We start from the raw sequence: 8,543 nt of genomic DNA, 5'->3' as shown, positions 1-8,543 counted from the left end.
AAACGTAATGTAATCTAGATTTACTTGTCAACCAAACTGACTTTGAACAAGCTGAAATAAAATCAAGCCACGCTGAAGGCTAATGCGAAGGCGCACTTCCACAGTTATATAACACTTACGTGTTTTGTGGCTGACTTTCACTTAAATATGATCAACAGATTTCAAATTCCTTTAATCTCTTCCAGGGTTGTCTGTCATTTCAGTTGATAAATTAGAACAGCAACAACAGAGAAAAGTTTAATTAGTTCTTGGGCCAGCACATTTTCTTATTAAATTAAGTTTGTTTAATCAGTTCTTGATCTGAAACCAGAAGTCTTATCTTGTGTCATTGAGGGATTGGGTGAAAAGATCTACTTGCTATTGGAATAAAACTTAATTGTTCTTAATCAGCATTCCAGAAAGTACACATTTGTTTGTTATTTTATTAATGAATTGGTTAACAGGTTTCCTTGAAATTCCTATGCTCACCATTTTAACAAAGTCCTTAACTATCTAATTAAAAAAAACAAACTGAGGAATTTCAATCAGGAGTGTTAACCAATTCACAAGAAATATTTTTCAAAGGAATTTCAACATTTGAGAGTTAGCAATGCAGAAATTCTATGTATGGGCAAAATCTTGCTGTGGCATTAGGGTCTTGATTGCTGCCTAGAGACCTGCTGAACCACACGTGCCATTTAGGCAGTGATTAGTCCACCACCTTCAAAGTGTTACCGGATTGGAAATGTTAATTTTAATTTCTCTTCCCAGATGCTGCTAGACCTGCTGAGTTTTTCCAGCAACTTTTATTTGTGTTTATGAGCCTTATTTATTTACTGTTCTGACTGTATGAAGTTATACGGATGTGACATCAGTGAGGACATTTTGAATTCAGTATTTATTAGAGACAAGCGCAAGATGTGGTTCAGAACACTGACAACTATCTAGTTTTGATTACTGTTCCAATTGAGGTAGACTTGAGACCTGCTTTGAAACTGAAAGGCAATGGCAAACCACTACTGACAAAAAAAAACTCCCAGGAAAGCAGCTCAGGATGGAGCACTGGCGAGAAATGAACCAAGAATCTGTATTTGGCCAAAGAGCGCATGACACTTATTACCTTCCAAAGTTTTTGGAAGGTGGGATTAATGGACTTTTATAGAAAGTCTAATGCATAATTACTGATTAACTTACATTTGTCACAAATTGCTGTGTACATCAGGATTTTACAGCAATTGGTGACAATTATAATCAATAATACTAGTTTATTATAAGTTAATAGTATTTAAAGCTCTGTTTAAGAATATTTGAAATTGAGTCATGAATTCAGCATGAGGGAGAGAGAGAAAATGTTATAGTTTCAACTTTGGTGCTGCTCTATTACACAATATTATAAAAATAACTGATTTTTGATGTTCATTATACAATTTGTACATATAAAGTTTCTTTGTTTTAAATCTCTGTCCCAACTTTATTTAAATAGTTCATTTTCTTCATGCCTAGCAGTCAGTAATTCTGTATATCTGTCAATTCTCTTTCCCATACATTGGACTGTTCCTTGCCTCAGTCTTATGCTTTACCGCATTGCTCTGTGATTCCTATGTCAAATGATTGATTGAGAGTTAATAAATCTTAAAAAAAGGTCGTGGGCAAATAACAATGACTTTTCTAGGTACTATTTTGAAATGGAAACAGTTTATTCAAAACATTATTGGTAAAATATTTTGAATAGAATGACATCTGAACCACAATAACAATGCATAGAAATAATAACCGTGAAAGAATAATCAAAATTTCACTGTTACTTCTAAACTATACAGCTACATTATTTTATTGCAAGTTCCAGTAAAATAAACACACAAGATACTTACTATCTTTCATGTCATTAGGCCAAATATGATATTATGTCACATAACCAAAAGTACGGATGACATTGGTAGAAAACCTTTGTTTATTGGATTGCTGAAGGTTGTGTTTGTTATTAGAAGAGATAGGAGTTAAGAAACACAGCCTGCAAACACACAGACTGCAAGCAACCTAGTGAATTCTAAATCCCAAAACTGTGTTCATTAGCAAGGGATTGGATCAGCAACAAAGTTGTGGAATTTGTTGAGGGCAGCTATAGTGGTAGCTTTAATCTTCCTAGTGTTTAACTCAAGGAAGTTGTACAAGTATGGGACAAAGAACATTTCTGTTGTCTTATGTCTTTCAATAGTATGGCGTATACCTTACAAAGACACGCACATGATATCATCACTGAACATATGTGAAAATAGCAACAACAGGTTCAGGAACTTTGATGATCAGGAAGTAGGAAACGGGATGCTAGTTTGCAAGGATGAAGGCTGGATAGTTAGTGGAGGGTTGATGACAGTTCCTGAGGAGAAGGAGCTACTTACTATCAACCAGCATGGACCAAAGTCCGAAGGAAGCTGGATGGTGAGCAATTAGAGGGAACAGAGTCAAAGGACCAGGAGATAAATCCTAAGAAAGAATATGAAGTCAGAGTCGATAGGAAGAGAGAGAGAGAGATCAGGAAAATAAGTTAGAAAGTTGTATATGAACAGAGATATTTAGCAGTGCAAAGAAGAACAAGGCAGAAGAAATCTGAGGCAGCTGAATGAATAGTCTCAATATTATTAGCAATAAACCTGATGAGGCCTTTTACACGTATTATTGGGGGTGAAGGAGGGATGCAAGGAGACAGGTTTAAAGAAAGCAGTGGTATTGAAAGGAAGAATCTGTGTGCATTAATTATTGTTAGAATGATCCTGTAGTAATGGGCTATTCCAGCCTCTTTCTCTTATGCTGGAACAGAACATTACTTGAGGATCAATTCTGACAACAATAATAAATGGGTGGTTTCGATGCACTGCAGTTTTCACCCCTGTTACGATTACAAATCACTAACAAAATAAGACCATAAGACCAAAAGACATAGGAGTGGAAGTAAGGCCATTTGGGCCATCGAGTCCACTCCGCCATTCAATCATGGCTGATGGGCATTTCAGCTCCACTTACCCGCATTCTCCCCGTAGCCCTTAATTCCTTGTGACATCAAGAATTTATCAATCTCTGCCTTGAAGACATTTAGCATCCCGGCCTCCACTGCACTCTGCAGCAATGAATTCCACAGGCCCACCACTCTCTGGCTGAAGAAATGTCTCCACATTTCTGTCTGAATTTACCCCCTCTAATTCTAAGGTTGTGTCCACGGGTCCTAGTCTCCTCGCCTAACGGAAACAATTTCCTAGCGTCCATCCTTTCCAAGCCATGTATTATCTTGTAAGTTTCTATTAGATCTCCCCTTAATCTTCTAAACTCCAATGAATACAATCCCAGGATCCTCAGCCGTTCTTCGTACGTTAGACCTACCATTCCAGAGATCATCCGTGTGAATCTCCGCTGAACACGCTTCAGTGCCAGTATGTCCTTCCTGAGGTGTGGGGACGAAAACTGGAGACAGTACTCCAAATGGGGCCTAACCAGAGCTTTATAAAGTCTCAGTAGCACAACGGTGCTTTTATATTCCGACCCTCTTGAGATAAATGACAACATTGCATTCGCTTTCTTAATCACGGACTCAACGTGCATGTTTACCTTTAGAGAATCCTCGACTAGCACTCCCAGATCCCTTTGTACTTTGGCTTTACGAATTTTCTCACCGTTTAGAAAGTAATCCATGCTTGTATTCTTTTTTCCAAAGTGCAAGACCTCACATTTGCTCACATTGAATTCCATCAGCCATTTTCTGGACCACTCTCCCAAACTGTCTAGATCCTTCTGCAGCCTCTCCACTTCCTCAGTACTACCTGCCTGTCCACCTAACTTTGTATCATCGGCAAACTTCGCTAGAATGCCCCCAGTCCCTTCATCCAGACCATTAATATATAATGTGAACAGCTGCAGCCCCAACACTGAACCCTGCGGGACATCGCTTGTCACCAACTGCCATTCCGAAAAAGAATCATTTATCCCAACTCTCTGCCTGCTGTCAGACAGCCAATACTCAATCCATACCAGTAGCTCACCTCGAACACCATGGGCCCTCACCTTGCTCAGCAGCCTACCGTGTGACACCTTATCAAAGGCCTTTTGGAAGTCAAGATAGACCACATCCACTGGGTTTCCCTGGTCTAAACTTCAAATGAATAATTGAAGCCAGGCCAAGAATACGTAAATAGAAAATAACAGTAATAAGGTTTTTGAATTCACCCCAGGGATCTGAAAGGAACTAAACTAAGCATAATTGCCAAAGAGGCCCAGCTCAATGTTAGGCCTTAACCTTCCTTCAAAGACAGCTGACAGAGTGCACTGATATGGAAAGTCAAGCCCATTGTGCAGTCACTTACTGAACCATATCCACCATGTCCAAAACTGTCAAGCTGTATTTCACAGCCTACATGCAATGCAACAACTGATGAACCATTCACAATAACAAGATGAGCTTCTTTGATGTTATTGTTGTGAATAAAATTTCCACTGATATGACTCCACACAAAAATATATACTTTTAAGAAACACGTATTTTCTTTATTTGTCCCAGTATCACTCTCTTTTGCTTGACACCATATCCTTTAAATTCTCCTATTCTTGATCTTATCCCAGTCTTTTCCTTTAGTCCTGCTTCCCATCTTCCCATTTTCAATTTCAAGAACAAGAAACCTGCAAAACTGGGAAATAAGATGTAGTCCAACTCATCTTGTATACTTCAAGATGAACATCAAATATGACTTTGGTTCAATGAACACAAAGGAGTACACAAATAACACACCAGGAATATAGGGAATGGATGTAGGTTTGTTCACTGAGTTGAAAGGTTCATTTTCAGATGTTTCGTCACCATACCAGTAATATCTTCAGTGAGTCTCCGGATGAAGCACTGCTGGTGTTTCCTGCTTTCTATTTATATGTTTGGATTTCCTTCCAGCTCAGTGAGCAAACCTACATCCAGAACCTCAACCCGACCTACAAACCTTTGCAAAATGTGTTAATATTAGGGAATATCAAGTTTAGTGAGAGGGTGGTATTGAAGGAAATCAGTATTTGTAGGGTAATGGTATTGGGGAAATAGATGGGATTTAAGGCTGTTAAATTGCCAATGCTTACTAATCTACATCGCAGAGTGGCCCCAGAATTGGTGGCTGTCATCCAAGAATCAATAAACTCTGGAATAGTCCCTATGGATTAGAAGCAGGGGGGGGGGGGGGGGTGGGGGGGGGGGGGGATATAATCTCTCTATTTAAGAAGAGAGGCAGGAAGAAAAGCAAGGGTTCTAGAGCAGTCAGTCTGCCATACAAAGCTCAATTCACCAGTGTCAGTGCAGTTTCTTGAACAGTAAGTTGTGCTTGATACTTGCTGGAGTTCTATGAGGATGTAACCAGTAAGGTAGATAATGAGGATTCGGTGGATTTGGTATATCTAGACTTCCAGAAGGCATTTGAAGTTGTGTTGTAGAAAACGGTGATCCAGAAAGTTAGATACAGAATGGGTATTCCCCATGGACGGGGATTCCAGCAGCAAGTGTCACGGTCTAAGGAAATGTGGTAAACCATTTGGGACGAAGACGAAGAGAAATTTCTTCACCCAGAGAATGGTGAATCTGTGGAATTCACTATTGCACAAAGCAGTCAAGTCCAAAACACTGTATGATTTGGGGAGGAGTTGGACACAGCACTTATGGCTAAAGACATTTTTTAAAGATGGTGAAAAGCAGGATCTGGGTATTGAGTTGGATGATTAGCCAAGATCCATATTGAAAGGTGGAGTGAGCTCAAGGGGCTGAATGGCCTACTCCTATTTTCTGTGTTTCTATGGTTACATAGAAAAGTACAAACGTAGAGGATAGAAGCAGTAGTAGACCATTTGAACCCTCGAACTTGCTTCGCTGTTCTATGACCTACATGTCTATTTCCAAGTATTACACTTATTTTAAACTAGTTTTCTGCTTTTAAGTTGCTTAGAGCCACAACTTTTCTCAATTCCGATTAAAGGTAGCACTGGACGGAATATTTGTTTGAGAAAATTTGTGCGGTAAGCAAAAGTGCGAGAGGGAATTCTGCTTGGGGCTGAGTCAAGCCTCCTTCATGATTCCACTCTTTTCAGCTCATTACATTTTAATACATTGGTAAGTTGCCAAAGTTTGGGAAATTTAGGAGGTCCATCAGCACTATCTGGGATCCACACCAGGCTCCATATCTAAAAGGCACCTGGAGAACAACTTCACGCACTGCAACCCAGGAGCATCTCTCAATTTCTGTTCATCTCCTTTGACCATCCCTGGTGAAATCAGGGCAAGGGCAAAAAATGGCAGCCCTTGACTCCCTTCGGGAGAAAGCTGTCAATGAAATAAGAGACATTCTTTTCCCTAACAAAAGGTCAGTCCAGCTGATAAAGACAGTCAGGACAGATTTAGTTGTTCAGACAAATCCTGACTGCGGTGCCATAACAAGATGGATGATCTCCAGCTCTCTGCCAGGATATGCACCACTGTCTACTCAATGCTTCATGTCCCTATGGGTGAGAGTTAACATTGTAAAGTTTCCACTGTGGAGGAGTGTCACACAGAGTTTGGGAGCCAGACATCTCCAATACATGCCTCATGAGCAATCAAACTCTATCACTTTATTGCAGCTGCTATTGGAGCTCAACTGGCACCGCAGTGGTCCTGGCTCTCAAACATCTGCCAGGCTTCACACTTAAAACATAAAAGGAGATACAACACTCAGCATTCCACACACCATCAGCTTTCTGACCCTTCATCACCACCAGAGAGAATGTACGCATCTGACTTTTCACTGAAGCCTTGCATGAAACAAGGATACTACCATAACAAATGGTTGTTTGAGGTAATGAGCCCTCCACCACCACCAATACTTCGGAGTTTAGCTTTGCTTGCCTTTCCTGGCCAAGTAATTGGCATCAACTAGTGTGGCTGCCCTGTTTGGGTAGGATTGTTGACCCATCAGGCTTTAAAAACAAGCAAGACAGTCTGAAATTTCCCATGAACCGATCATCATGGAAGAGCTTTACCTTTAATACTGCCAGTGTTCACACAAAGACATAACTTGCTTATAAAGGAGGTTAGTAACTGATAAAGATCGGAAAAGGAAATTTACCTGCCAGGTAGATAGTCTGATGCATAGTCAAGTTTGAGAGACAGGTGCTTTGTCCCTTTGTGGCTAACATGACTGTACCACTGAATGGACAAAAAAGACAGAACAAATTATATTGTTGAAGAGCCAGACCAAAGGGGATGGAATGAGTTGAATCTCAGTGTGTTTACTCTGTAAGCTGTTAGCTTACAGAGGTTGACATAACACAATGTCATAAAGCAAGGTGTCCATCCCTTTGACTGGGGACTGCTGAACAGCAAGGTCAGCTCTCTGGTCGTGTGACTGTCCTAGCAGGCAAGGAACAGCTAAGCAGGCATGCTGTGAACATTCAGGCGGGCACTAAGTGAGCAAGCACGAGAAGAGCCAGTGAGTAGTCTTGAGATGCAGCCGAGTCCAACAAAGTGTCCCTGCAGCTGCTTTTCAATGTTGGTTGCCAGTGCACCCTACAATGCTTATCTGTAATAACTGAGCATCCTGCAAGCAGCTCTGAGATGTGCCTTGTAGACCCTGAGGACTTGGCAATTATCGGAAGCCAATGGCTAAAGCCTGTGTATGGTGCCCTGAGATGCAATTGCCTGGTGAGCAACATAGAGGCTCTTCACACCCAGCAGCAAGGTGAAGTTGTCACGTGCCTGTTCTGACTTCATGTCAAGAATTCTGGGAGTCTAGTTGGCTCACAGCGGCTGGTAGGATCGGAAGCTTCCTATTAAAGCAGTGAGAACTGAAGTCAACAAGGTCATTAACAAGCAATAATTCCTCTTAATGTGCAACTCACCACAGCTGAGTGAGAACCTTGTCTTGATTTAGTTAAAAGATGCAGCAAGTTGTTCCTAACATAAAGATATGGCTCAATGGACTTCTTGCAAAATTCTGTTACATTTCTCACCACAGCCCACATCATTCAGGCCCCTATTCGATTGTGCAGCTCAAGTGTATTCCACATGATCTTCGAGTTGCAGAATGTTTCCTGGTTCCTTTAGTTATATAACAGTCCAACTTCTACCTTCCAGTTTATAGTGAAAAAATAGTGGTCTTTTGCATTCTCTCTGCACACATGCTGTTGGATCTGATAACTACTCACAGCATTTTCAGTGCTTTGTATACATAAATGTTCCATTCAGTTTGGGCTTATTCTGGATTTACAGATCAGGAAGCAGTTATTATATACATTAGTATACTTAGCTCGTATAACTTTATAATATTTTACAACCAGGCGAGGAGAGGTGATTCAGTTCTCCATTTTTCTACCTCCTTAGTCGGTAATAACAACATTTTAATATTAGGGAGGAATAGGGAGAGAGAGGAGTTGAACATGTGGCTACAGGGATGGTGGAGGAAGGAGAGTTTTGGATTCCTGAATAATTGGGGATTCTTTTTGGGGTAGGTGGTACCTCTACAAACAGGATGGTCTTCACATGAACGGGAGGGGTACCAATATCCTGGGGGAGA

The sequence above is a fragment of the Chiloscyllium punctatum genome, chromosome 27 (assembly GCF_047496795.1).
Source record: "Chiloscyllium punctatum isolate Juve2018m chromosome 27, sChiPun1.3, whole genome shotgun sequence".
NCBI classification, from domain to species: Eukaryota; Metazoa; Chordata; class Chondrichthyes; order Orectolobiformes; family Hemiscylliidae; genus Chiloscyllium; species Chiloscyllium punctatum.
The sequence above is the reverse complement of the archived record's forward strand: the minus strand, read 5'-3'. Positions refer to the sequence as shown.